The 12,848-nt window shown below is 44.0% G+C and overlaps 1 protein-coding gene across 11 annotated transcripts in view; it reads left to right on the top strand.

Moving 5' to 3' along the window:
- Positions 1-1,988: 1,988 nt before the first annotated feature.
- PIK3CG (phosphatidylinositol-4,5-bisphosphate 3-kinase catalytic subunit gamma) overlaps positions 1,989-12,848 on the top strand; it is a 34,370-nt gene continuing 23,510 nt past the window's right edge. For 2 of the 11 annotated variants that reach the window (XM_088154019.1, XM_088154065.1), the window contains exons 1-4: positions 1,989-3,078; positions 3,717-3,861; positions 3,982-4,060; positions 4,811-4,998. The gene's annotated coding sequence lies outside the window, so the exon portion shown is untranslated. Of the gene's footprint in view, positions 3,079-3,716; positions 3,862-3,882; positions 4,061-4,810; positions 4,999-11,130; positions 11,323-12,848 lie in introns of those variants that run through there. The other 9 variants (XM_088154116.1, XM_088154155.1, XM_088154198.1 and 6 more) reach the window with 9 other exon arrangements.

The following is a 12,848-nucleotide window of genomic DNA, read 5'->3' as shown; positions in this document are numbered from 1 at the left end:
CTGCTTTATTTAAAATTCTAGTGGTATGGATAATCATTACAAACTCAAAATCCAACAGAAATCTGAAGGAACATCTTACACATTAATAAGAAATTGGCCAGAGAAAATAGCCCGCCATTGTGCTTTTTACACAACTTAATGGATATGTTCATACAACATGCTAGACCCTAAAGCAAACAAACACAAGCCTTTTCACCAATCTATCCAGGGAGCATTAAAACAAGAGAGAATAGCTCACCATTAACATGTTGATTGGTGAAATTAAAAAAACAAAAACAAAGCAGAGGTTCGTTAATCTTAGTGTGAGATGCTCCCTGCAGAAGTTAGGTAGCCAGCCCAAAATGGCCATGGAGGGCAGTGACCAGTGGCCAGAGGGAAGGGCTGTTCCTGCCACAGTACCCCGTTCACAGTTGGAAGCACTTGCCTACAATGAAAAGCACAGCAGAAGAATTGGCAGCATCATTGCACCAGCAGAAGTCTGAAGACGCCACAGGACTCTCAACACGCACTAACGCTGACCTTGCACCTTCCTGTTTTTGCGAAATGGCTCATGGGTCATCTCCCCAAGTGGGCAAGTAAGACATGTGGGTGAGCACTAAGTTCAGCTGAAATCAGTGGTGTACATTCCAAGCAAAGTTAAACTTAACTTTCGTTTCTTCGCATGCTTACCTAGCAGTCACCCACACTGAATATCACTAATCTTCCGTCTGGGTAACCTTGCGTAAGACTGGAACGAATGAAACTCTAGGCCACTGAACAGAGTTTCATCACTGACTTGTCAACCACAAGCTAAACATGAGCCAGAAGGGTGGTGCAGTGGCTGAAAAGGCAAATGCTATTTGGGGCGCATTCACGGGAACCTAGAGACCCGGTCATAGGAAGCAGCTGTTCCATGCTACTTTGCCCTGGTCAGGCTCAGTGCGGTCCAGTTCTGGCCACCACATTTTATAAGGGATAGTGATAAATTGGAGCAGGTTCAGATGGTGAAGACTTTGGAAACTAAGCTCTGTGAAGAATAGTTAAACTATTGGGCCTATCTTTATTTATATTTAACCTATAGAAGGCTGAAGGGAGATATGACAACTGAAGGGCTGTTCTACAGAGAAGGGTTGACTTATCCTCTGTTGCCCCAAAGGGCAGGACCAGAACCAATGTCCCAAATGACAAGGTAGCAGATTCAGGTTTAAACGTCAGGAAGAATTTCATGAGAAGTTAGCCGACGGAAAAGACTGCCAGAATGGTGAGTTCACCCTTATTAGAATTATTTTTAAATGCCTTTGAGTCAGGGTTGACTCCTGGTGACCGCCTGGGCTAATCCCTGCAGTTTTCTTGGCAAGATTTTCGGAAGTGGTTTGCCCTTGCCTTCTTCCTAGGGCTGAGAGATAGTGACCGGCCCAAGGGCAGCCAGCTGGCTTCGTGCCTAAGGCAGGGCTAGAACTCAGTCTCCTGGTTTCTAATGCAGTGCCTTCACCACTACACCAGACTGTCCCTCTCACCTTCGGTAGATGTCTTCAAAAGGGGATGGATGGTCACCTGTCAGAGACGCCCTAGTAGCTTCTGCAACCGAACAGGGAGTGGAACAGGTGATCTCTACGCTCCCTTCCACACCTCTGAGTCTAAGCCATGGCTTTAAAAACCCCGCAACGCCTAACTTTTTGCAACTTTCCGTATTCCAAGCTGTGTGGGGGTTCTTTTTTTTTTTAAACGGCTCTATGCCTTTTCACCGATGTTACAGAATCTGACATTTCCTGTGTTGCAACTTGCCCGAAACTCTCACGGGCCGAGCGCTGCGTGTCGTGCCGCCGCTGAGCGGAGAGAGAAGAAAAAGTTGGGAAAAGGGCCGCCATTGTTCGTCCAGCCACAGGGGAGTCTCCGGCGACCGAGCAGCCGAGAAAGCGGCTCCCGGGCTCGGCGTCAGCTTGATCAGGAGCTCTTAAACGCAGCCTGTTGAGTTGAAGGGGGGGCGGAGGGGGGGCGGGTGAGGGACGCAGGAAGTTTAGGAGGAAACGCGAGGAAGGCGAGGAACTTCAGAAGAAGGGAGAGAACAGCAGAAGGCGGCACCGCCGCAGAATAGCCTCGGGCGCAATTTCTCACGGTGAATTTTACGCCCCGGTGAAGACGAGACCCTTCCCGCGGCAGTCTTGCGCTCCTTTCACGAGGCAAACGTGGTCAGAAGTTGGACCGGCTTGTAAGGAAGGGCGGAAAGGCTCGCGTCAAGCCCCGGGGCTTCCCGGCCGCAGAAGCCGCCCCGGCCGAAGCCCCGCTCGCCCCCCCCCCGGGCGCTTCCCTGCTCGGCGGTGCGGGCCGGCCGGCCTCCCCTCGCAGCGACGGGCTCCGCCTGCGGTTCCTCCCCAGCCCGCGGCAGCCTCGCGGGGCCTGCGGTCAGCTGTTGGGGCCCCGGCAGCGGGCAGGTGCCGAGGCTGGGCGCGGCGGAGTCGGGGGGGGCTGCGGCGAGGGGCTCTCCTGGCCTTGCTCGCCCCGGGACGGGTCAGCCAGCTGACGGGCTGGCTTCGGCGGCCGCGGCGCGCACCTGCCTGCGGGGGGAACCCGGGCAGCGGGCCGGGGTCTCGCCGCTGCCGCGCGCAAGCGGAAGACGGCGCCGGAGGGGTCGGGGACCCGCGCGCTCGGCCGCCGCCGCCGCCTTCGCTCTCCTGCGGGACCCCCGCTCGGAGAACCCCTCGGCCGGCGCCGCAGCCGCGGAGTCGCAGCACAGGTCGGCGCCCGGGGAAGGCAGCTCCGCCGCCGCCCCGCCTGCGAGTGAGTCTCCGCCGCGGCCGGGCGGCCTGGGGAGGAGGCGCCGGCGCCGCGCGGGGGGCTCGGGCGGAGGGGACCCCCCGGCCCCTGCCCGCCCCGCTCCTCTGCCCGCGCGGGAGAAGGTCGCTCCCGAGGCGAAGAGCGGTGGCGGGTTCCCCGGAATCCCTCGGCGATTCCCGGCCGGGAACTTCGGCGGTGCCTCCAACTGCTTTTTCTTTATTTGAGTTACTCCGGTTCAGGTGGGGCTGCGTAAGGAAGCCGCTGGCAGCCGCAGCCGGTGGCCTTGGACCCCGAGAATGGCTTTGTAGCGGTATAAATGTCTGGGTGAGCTACCCCATCGAGAAAACACAATTTACACACACCCACACAAGCACAGAGCGATAGGGAATACTGTATTAGACTCGCACTCTTCCATAATCTTTAAATGAAGATTTATAAGTGTGGGCAAGCCTAGCCAGCTGCCCTCTGCATGCATGCATACACACACACACACACACAAACACGTAGGGTGTGTGTGTGTTATATAAGAGTAAGACAAAAACTGCCAGGGTGAACACTCTCTTTGCATTGGGTTGCAGTCACGCCCTGACACTCCAGCAATGTTGGGGCCCCTTTATGGCTCCCCGGTCAGTTTCCGAGCAATTTCTCCTCTCCAGGAAGATGTTCTGGGGGTCCCTGAGTTTTGGGCCATCTTTAGCTGCCCCACAGCAGTTTCCACCTTCACCTGCACCCTGGGGGAGGCCCTGTCCTACTTTGCAGGGCTGTTGCTAAGAAAAAGAACATCAAAACTGTCAACAATTACTAAGCATTATAAGATTCAGCATTGATTTTGTGCTGGGGGAGGAAAGAAGGTTTTCCCACTTTTCTTACAGTATTGGAATGTGGGCTTATCTGGCGAAATTGAATAATGGGTGATTCACGACAGGTAAATTACATACTAGCTCTAGAATTTGCCTCTGTAGGGTGATATCTTTAAAAGAAGAATTTGAAAAATTCATGGAGGAAGAGGCTGTCAGTGTCGGTGGCCAGTGACTTGGACATTTTGGACTTATTCCTGGATTGTGGATTTCTTTAGCATCTGTCTGGTGGTGGTGGTGGAAATTCTAGGTGGGCCTTTGATCTTTACATAGCTCTAAAAGATGGCCTTGTTTTTATCCCTGATGCTGGAAATGGCTTCAAACTCCTTTTTTCTTCTCCTTGTCTGTGAATATTGCTTATCCGGCTTAGAAAGGGCACCCAGATAGGTTCATTCTACAGAAACTCGGTGGAGGAACCAACAGTCAACGCTTGTCTGAAGAATTCAGAAGTGAGTTCAGTTCATTGCTAATAGCGCATACGTTTGAAACCAGACGTGTTGGGGATAATACATTCCAGAAGTTGATTGCTAATGGTGTATTACTTGTTTACATGGACACCCTTTGCTATGCAAAATTGTCCATGATTTGATCTCTGTAGGGGATGTCCTCCTCTAGCTGCCCCTCTTCTGTAGTTAGGAGACTCTCGCCTTACAGCCCCGTCCCGTCTGATGAATTCCAAGCAAACTTGCCTGCTGTGTTTTTAATTTGTTCTCTCTGCTTTTTTAAAAAATCACGATTAGCTTTAGCTGTCTGCCCACACTACTTAACTTGTCTTTAAGTTTTAAACTGTGTGTAAGTAAGAGATGTAAGCCATCCTGAAGGCTATTATAGCTGTATAACAGATACATATCTTTAAAATAAATAAAGAGGGAAGGGATAAGGAGTTGGCCATTAGCGAGGCAGGGGTGGGGTGAGGGTGCACGAGAGACAGAGAGGAATAATGGTGACCTAACCTTCCTGCTATTCAGGAAGGATTAAACTGTAAAGGAGGTGTTGGCTGTTGGTGATTGTTTTGTGGGAAGTTAAATTTGCCTCTGCAGGAAGGAGTAGTGTCTGGATGACCTTGTCTGGATGAAAGCTAAGCATGGCTTGGCCTGGTGGTTATTTGCATGGGAGACTTCCAAAAAATACCAAGGTTACAGGCTGCAATTCCACTAATGCATATTAAATTAACACTGTTTTTGTTCTGACATTGTTAGGTGACTCTATTCATCTTCGATTAGAAAAAGCAATGCCAAATTCATGCTGCAGCTGCTGGGCAGGAGAGCCCCACTAGATGGCAGCCCTGAGCTGATTTTGGCTGATTTCAAGAAGCTAAGTGGAGTTGGATCTGGTTCATACTTGGATTGGAGGCCACCAGGAAATACCATAGCTGTAGACTAGGCTGGTGAGTCAGATAACCTGAAAGATGGCAGTCGCTATCCAGTTCCCTATTGTGGCCAGGAAGGCTGCGTGGTTGTGCCAATGTTATCAAGTTTGATTCAAGGCCATTGTGACTCTTTAAACTGGATTTCAGGTTCTTCAGCAGCCTCGACTCCAAGGAAAGGGAGTGGGGGAGCAGAGATGGTGGGGAGAGAGACGAGACCCCTGGAGGGTTGGTGGAGGAAGATGGGAGGAGTGAATATGACCAAGCACGGGATGAGTCAATATGACCAAGCACGGGATGAGCTCATGTTCAAGTCAACACTTCGCCAATAAGAATGGTGAAATATGCTTGGTTCTCCACCCTGATTGTGTCTGTGTGTTGCCATCTGACAAACCTTGTTTAAGGCTGCCCATTCTCTATTAAGGAATGTTGAGTGGGAAGAAGTATCACCTGGCCACTGAAACCAATTCGTGCAACTCAAAGTCACTCATATTGGCAGTAATCTTGACTCTTCAAGGGCAGAATCTGATATGGTACCTAGAGCAATATCTTATCTGTAAATTTGGGGGGGCTTGTGGTCTCTGATAAAGTGGACACCGTGCTTTTTACTATACCTTCTGCACTCAAATCCAGGCCTCTCTTGGTTCCTTCAAGGAGCCAGGAATAAAATGGGTTGCAATCCCCATATTAAGTAATAATCTTCTGGAAAATAGGCTGGTGACCACATTGGTGACTTTCTGGGAGTTATTAACGATGGAACTGTTCTGGAGGGCATTAGGGAATGAATGGTCATCATTGCACATGTTGTATTATGGGAGATTTCTGTTTTTATTTTACGTTTTTACTGTTTTATGCTTTTATGATGTAAACCACTGGGAATTGTTTTCTGAGTCTGGGGCTATTCTAATCTAATCTAAAATATTCCATAATTGATAGTTCTAAAGACTCACTCTGGATACAGTCCAAGAAATGTTAAATATGAGTAAGTTCCATTACTACCTTTTGGGTTAATTTCTATCCCGTTGATTTCAGTAATATTTAAATGTGTGTGTGAGAGGTTATGTATGTATTGAAACACATCCCAAAATGATTTGCAGCTTACCAGAACAATGCAATAAAATCACAATAGAATAAAAGAAAACAAAACCTTCTAACAAACAGGTGTCAGCACTTAGTTGACCTGGGCAAATTTTAGAAGCTAAGTGTGGTTGGCCTTGGGTAGTATTTGGACAGGAAAATATCTGCTTTGGCTAATCTGGAAAGTAAAAAAAAAAAATTCCTGGATGAAGCAATTGCAAACCACTTCCATCATGTTGTTAAGAAAACTGTAGATGTAGCCACCAATAACTAATCTCAAGGATATTCCACCTTTTGCAGAACAATACTGGAGTTTCAGTACTGATGCAGTTTTTATTTGCCTTTTGAAAATTGGGAAGTATTAGTGCCACCTGAGCTACCTTTGGGGGAAAATTTCATAGAGTGAGCCTTTAGGGTAGCACCCCATCTCAAGTCCTATCAACCCGACTTCTCTTGGTGCTGTCATCTTCTTAACTTTTTCCAACTTGTACTTGTGGAGGGAGGGTTGTTGCTTTAACAACAAAACTGCTATATTCTGAGTTAAGCAAGAGCTAAATGATCCTCTTTGCCTTGTGCTTGCCAGATTAGTTGAGACATGGTCATAGAACTCCTTTAAGTATGTTGTACAAATGACTTGTTCCTTCATTTGCTCACAATAATGATACGGAGAAAGTATCTGAGATACTTTGTGGTATTCATAGAAAATGGGGCAAGTGGATTGGAATCCTCTTGCAGATTGGTTTGGTCCCTGATTTTCTATTATTGCTCCAGATTCTCCACTATGAAAAAAAGCTTTGTGTGAGTTGCAGCAATTTCTTTGCACGCTATCACGATATTTGAAGCATTTTTTGTGCTAACAAGTCTGGCCATGGAGGAATTTCTTGCAGTGTTTTAAGGTTACAGTGCAAGCTTTGATTAGCTTAGTCAGAACATTTAAGGTGAATAAATGTCCAGGCTAAAGTTTAAGGTAGGATAAGTGTTTCATTTTTCATCTAGATTCATTTTCTGTGTCATGGGTTATATGCAATGCACCTAAAAATGGGTGGAGTTTCAATCATGCCATCATGGCTCTTGACTTTTTTGACCACACCCTGCAGACACCTCTGCTTCATGTTATTATAATAAGAAATAAACTAAAACAATATTAAAGATTAATTTCCTTTTTCAGAATGAACAAATAACCATCTCATGTTCTATCACATGTCCCCCAAAAGCCCACACATTGAGGATTTGTTAATCGGCAGGTTTATTTAAATCTGAGGAATTATTTCCCTTTTCATAGAATGTATCTACCAAAAGTTAATTGGATGAACAGCTCAAACTCTAAGGACGTACTGTAGTTGCGTTCCAGATGAGTTGAACATGACATTTAAAAGGCCTTGGTGAAAAAGCATGCATTTCAAGTTTAGTCCATGAATGCCTGACAGTGTTGTATTCTCTTCAACTCTGCTTCATTGTTCTTCATTCATTCAAGGACTAGTTCCTGCAGATGATCTTTACATACACAAGCAAATATCTAGCCATAGCAGCTGCTAGAAAGTATAGACATTTGCATATTCAAAACCTACGTAAATTGGACATTTGGTTCTTGAAGCAGAATTTTGTCCTTGCTCCGAGTCTGGGAACTTGGTTTTTAAAAATATATTGCAAAGCCTTAAAACCTAGGTTTCATGAAGGAGTCTACTTAAATAAAAATGCAAGCGTGCAATAAAATGTCAAAGTAATTGGTATCCGTAAAGGTACATTCTTTGAATGATGGCTCAGTTTTTATTTTTGATCGCTCAGTTGCCATTGTCAATGACTGGGTGAAGCCCCTTTCTTGAGCCTCCTCTTCTAACATGATTCTGAGACTGTAAAAAAAGTATCATACAAGAATAATGAGGCAAGTTCTTCCCTTTAGCACATAGTGTTGAATTGTCTTCATAATAGTTCTTAGACCAGTGTTTTTCAAACTTGGCAACTTGAATATGTATGGACTTCAACTCCCAGAATTCCCCAGCCAGCATGTCCACACATCTTCAAATTGCCAAGTTTAAAAAACACTGTGCTAGACCATTGCATAAAGGTCAGTCATTGGATCTGCGGCTGGATGATTAATTTTATTGATCCCTACATCCTACACTGGATGTAGGGATCGATAAAATTAGGGTTTAAAATCCACTGTTTGTGAACAACTTGAGAAATCACTCCACTACTTTCTGTTAGCTATAGAGCAAGCAATTGAACTGGGCTAATGAACTAATTTATCAGAGTGCATGCTACCTTATTGCTCTGTTGTCTGCTCTTCGTAGTCAGTGACTGCAGTGAAAAATCTCTCTCACTCAACAGAAGATGAGTAAGGTCATCAGTGAGGGTCAGCCCTACAAGGTAGACCAGACTAAGGAACCAATGCCATATAGGCCAGGACTATTTTTATTGTAATAGCTATAGTTACAGAAAGTATTAATATGCATCCTCTCTCCCTCATTTTACCTTCGTCTGAACTAGGGAGGTGCTTGTCTGAGAAGTTTTCTCAAATTAGTTTCTTGGAAGGGGTTCAAAGCTTATTTGACCATTGCCTTGGGAGTCATCAGCCCTTCAAGGTAGTCCAGACAAGAAACCAAAACCATGGGTACTAACAGTAAGATACCTTTATTGTAGGGTTATAGTGACAGAATCTTGCAAATCTGAAAGGACTTCTCCCTTCCTTTGCCTTTACTTCCCAGAGAGCTAGGGAGTGTCCCTTCTGAGATGCTTCCCATGCCCCCATTCTTTCTGTAGGTTGAGATATCTCTTGTCTGATCATTGTCTAGGCTGCGGCTCTTCCTCCTGTCTCCCAAGGTTATTCCCACAGTCCATTACAGTAGTGGCTCTTCCTCCTGTCCTTCAAGGCCATTCTCTGTTCCCTCTATAACAAGTACCTCATGGTATGAAATCCATTGAGTAGTTTGGCTGGAATACAGAGACAAGTCAAATTGCTGTAGGATGTACGAGGATGGTTTGGCCTTGGTTTTCAGGCCCAGGAAACTAGACAATTGCAAGAGAAATTTAATGTCACAGCAGGTACCTACCAGGAGAGGCACCAGCCAAGTTTTCCCAAAAGCATTTTGCTATTTCAGTAATAGTCTTTGGGCACATCATCATTTACTCCTGTGATTTTCTACAGAATGCCCAGAAGGAGGTCAGGCTCTCTGAGAAATGGAAAGTGTTGAGTGACTCTGCTTTGGTTTATAATAAGGTGGGAAATTGTACAGTCCTTTGTTATCCAAAGCCTGCTTGGTCGGCTGGATCAAATGAGTGGACTGCCCTCGGCCTTTTTGCTTCCTTCACAGTTTCTTATGTGAATTTTTATATTGTGAAAGGGTGATTTGTTTCTTCCATAAAGATCTTTTCTCTTCTCTTCTCTTCTCTTCTCTTCTCTTCTCTTCTCTTCTCTTCTCTTCTCTTTTTTTTCTTTTCTTTTCTTGTGAAGTCTGTCACCTTTGAAGCTCGCCTTTGAGAGTTTTGATACTGGTAGAATAAAGGATGTCATGTCCTTGGAAGAAGGTGGATAACATGTTAGGGAGCATATTCTAATTGTGGGGAGACCGATAAACCCATTTTTCCTTTCTTTCCCTTGCTCCAGAGTGCTAGAGAGGATTATTGTGTTTGTGGTAGAAATCCAAACTCCTTATCTACAGACAATTTCCTGTCATTCTTCATTCCTGCCCTTTATTTTTCCTTCTTGTCCTTCTCCTGTCCCTTGTACTCTTCTTCCACTTATATGAAATTGGGCTGAAGATGGTCTCTGTCACCGTATGTACTTGGGAATGCAAGGTGCCTACTCCTAGTTTTAGCTGATGTGAGTGGTGGATGTTCTTAGTAGCAGGCATTTTTGCTTCAAGGAACTAATGTTTTGGTGATACTAATAAAGTATGCTGTTCAATTTGGCAATATGGGTATCAAAGAAAATGGCCAGAAATGTTTAAAAGGGCAACTTATTGGGAAGACCTTAGATAGATCGATAGATCGATCCTAGGTGAATTTATTTTCTATATTTAAATTTTGTTTTTTTTCAAAAAAAATATTGGATCTGTTCATAAACAGAAAGACATTTTATTGTGAAATTTATCTGATTCTCCTTATTTTTTTAATTGGTTAAATGTATATCCTGCCTTTCCTCCAAGAGTTCACGGTAGCATACATAACACACATCTTGCTCCCATTTTCTCTCAACAATCCATTGCCGTAAGTTGAGTTGAAAGAGAGCAGTTGGGCCAAGGTCACCAGGTGAGCTTCCAAGCTTCCATGGACGAGCATCTACATCTCCCAGATTGTAGTCAGCATCTTAACCATTTATACCACACTGGCATTAACAAACTTCTAGCTAAGCTAGTATCCCCAAAAACCTCTAAAGTTGGGCTGCTTATTTCTTGGGTGTAGTGGCATCAATTCATTGGTGCATACATCTTTACAAATAATTGTGTGCTTGCTCCAGACTGCAACCATCTGTAGGTTGGAGCATTAAAAGATAAATGGGAGAAGAAATCTCTGAACCCATCTTCCTAGGGTGTACCATTAGTACAGAACACCTATTCTTTACAAATTAGGTTGGGATGATAGGGTGAGTGAAGGAGTATTTAATTCAATAAATCTAGTATGAACTGATAAAACTCCCCTATACTTGAGTGCGTGCATGGACATGAGCAGAAAGGCACATCTGCCTCGGGATTTTAATCCTTAGTTACTGAAGACGTGTATTTATCGCTTCTCATTTAAAAAAAAAATAAATCTTTTTTTAAATATTGCATTCTTCCACCCATTTGCTGTCTGCCTTCCAAAAAGTCACAGTTTGCAAACCCTGGGAACTAAGAATAATCATTGCCAAGCAGAATAAACCGTCTACTATTTTCATCCACGCTCAATGAATTCGTTTCCTTTTTTTTTTTTTTGAGCAACTTTTAATGCATGGTCCCGCCTGTATTTTTCAGAAACATGTTCCTCTTTTTCTTTCTTTATTTTATGGTTGCTAGTAGAACAAGTGTATATATGACAGTTCTAACAGGAAAAGCATTAAAAAAAAATTAAAGAAACAACAATCTTGTTTATAGCCGAGCGGGTTAAAGCTTCCTTCCTGGTTACCAGAACACTTCCTCTGTATCTGCTTATGAAAGGAAGCAAGAAAAGCAGAAGATCTTATATGAACGAACAACTTTCCATGTTGTGAATTGTTGCCATTTTAAAATAGGCAGGATTCAAAACTATACAAATGAGGCTTCTCCAGAAACTCAGTTCCTGCTTACCAGTCAGGTAATATATCATTAAATAGTTCATCTATTGCTTTCTTGGAGCTTGGAAAACTAACAATTCTACTCAAGAATTGATGGTGTCCTGCAATAGCTTTGCTCTTCTCATCTTTTGTTCTGAAATTTTCTGGAGATCAAAAGATGGGGAAGAAGTTATTAGAAAAGGAGTTTTGCATCTGAGGTTTTGCTGTGAAAAATAATGCTGGTGAGCAACATAACTCTTATTAGTTAAGTAGAAACTAACCAAAATAGCTCGTATCTGTGTATCCTTCATTTCATCTGATATAGCAGCAGAATGGACAAAATTTAAGACAAATTTTAAATACTTGTCATTGGTCATGTGTGATCTAAGATATAAGTTGTTTGAAACGGGTTGGAAAAAGTCTTTTCTCCGCATATGAGCTGCTGATGTTCTGGGGTAGATGAATTTTGATTTAATCTAGGAAGACAATTGTTACTTATTTTAATGAGATAAAAATACTCTTATATCCCCTGCATTTTCCCCCCAAATATATTTTTCTCTTCCCTTTGCAATTGGTAATGATGCTGGCTTCGAAATGCTTTTTTTTTTTTTTAAATAGAGATATAACATTTATAGAGCAAATGGCATGTTATACATTAATTATTTAAATACTGAGGCTTTAAAAAGCTTCAGATCTTAAATGTATTTCCAAGAAACAGTGTCTACTTAATATTTGGAAATGGATGATGATGACAAAATATTAAAAATGGCATTTTCCTTCGGGTTAGCATGAATCTATGAGTTGGATCAAGTTTTAAGTGCGTGCAGTTGGGCTCAGTAAAACAGATTTTTAAAAAATCCTTCTGATAGAGGAGAATACGTGTAGCTCAGGGTTGAACTGTGGAGTCCTTGGTGCTCTCTGAGCTTGGTTGTTTCCTTGCAGACGTTTCATTACCTGACTAGGTAACATCATCAGTTAAAGTGAGTGTGGGGCTTGCTCCCTGTTTATATACTGTAGCTTGCCCTGCTAGGGTTGGTGGGGTTTTTTTTCCTTCTTGATATTTCCTTGATTAGGGCATTGTTTTCTGCTTGATGGTTTGTCTGGTGTTAATCCTTGCTTATCTGGGTGTTGGCTGCTGGAGAGGATGTATTCTGTTTTTTTTGTTTCTTTCTTAGCTTTTTTTATTCTGTCTTTTGAATGGTGTGTAAATGTGGTTTATCTCTGTGTGTCTGTTGATGGCTGATGAGTCTGAGTGCCAAGCTTCCAGGAATTCCCTCGCATTTTTGGATTTAGCTTGGTCTAAGACGCTCACAGTTTCCCAGCTGAAACTATGGTTAAGTCTGTCTGCGTGTTGTGAGATGAAGGAGTTTTCATCGTGTCTTCTGACTGCTAGTTGGTGATCGTGGATGTGCTCTGCTAGCCTTCTGCCTGTCTGTCCTACATAATGCTTGTTACAGTCCTTACACTGTATGTTGTAGATGACTCCTGTTTTCTCTTCTTGGGCTACTGGGTCTTTTGGTTTGCTTAAGATGTTTTGGAGGGCTTGAGTTGGTTTGTGTGCTACGGA

This window comes from Python bivittatus, unplaced genomic scaffold (genome assembly GCF_059951505.1).
Source record: "Python bivittatus isolate LINGU-HERP-01145 unplaced genomic scaffold, Pbiv_v1 ctg000010_np1212, whole genome shotgun sequence".
In the NCBI taxonomy this organism is placed as follows: Eukaryota; Metazoa; Chordata; class Lepidosauria; order Squamata; family Pythonidae; genus Python; species Python bivittatus.
Note: the sequence above shows the minus strand (reverse complement) of the source record. Positions and strands in the feature narration are given on the sequence as shown.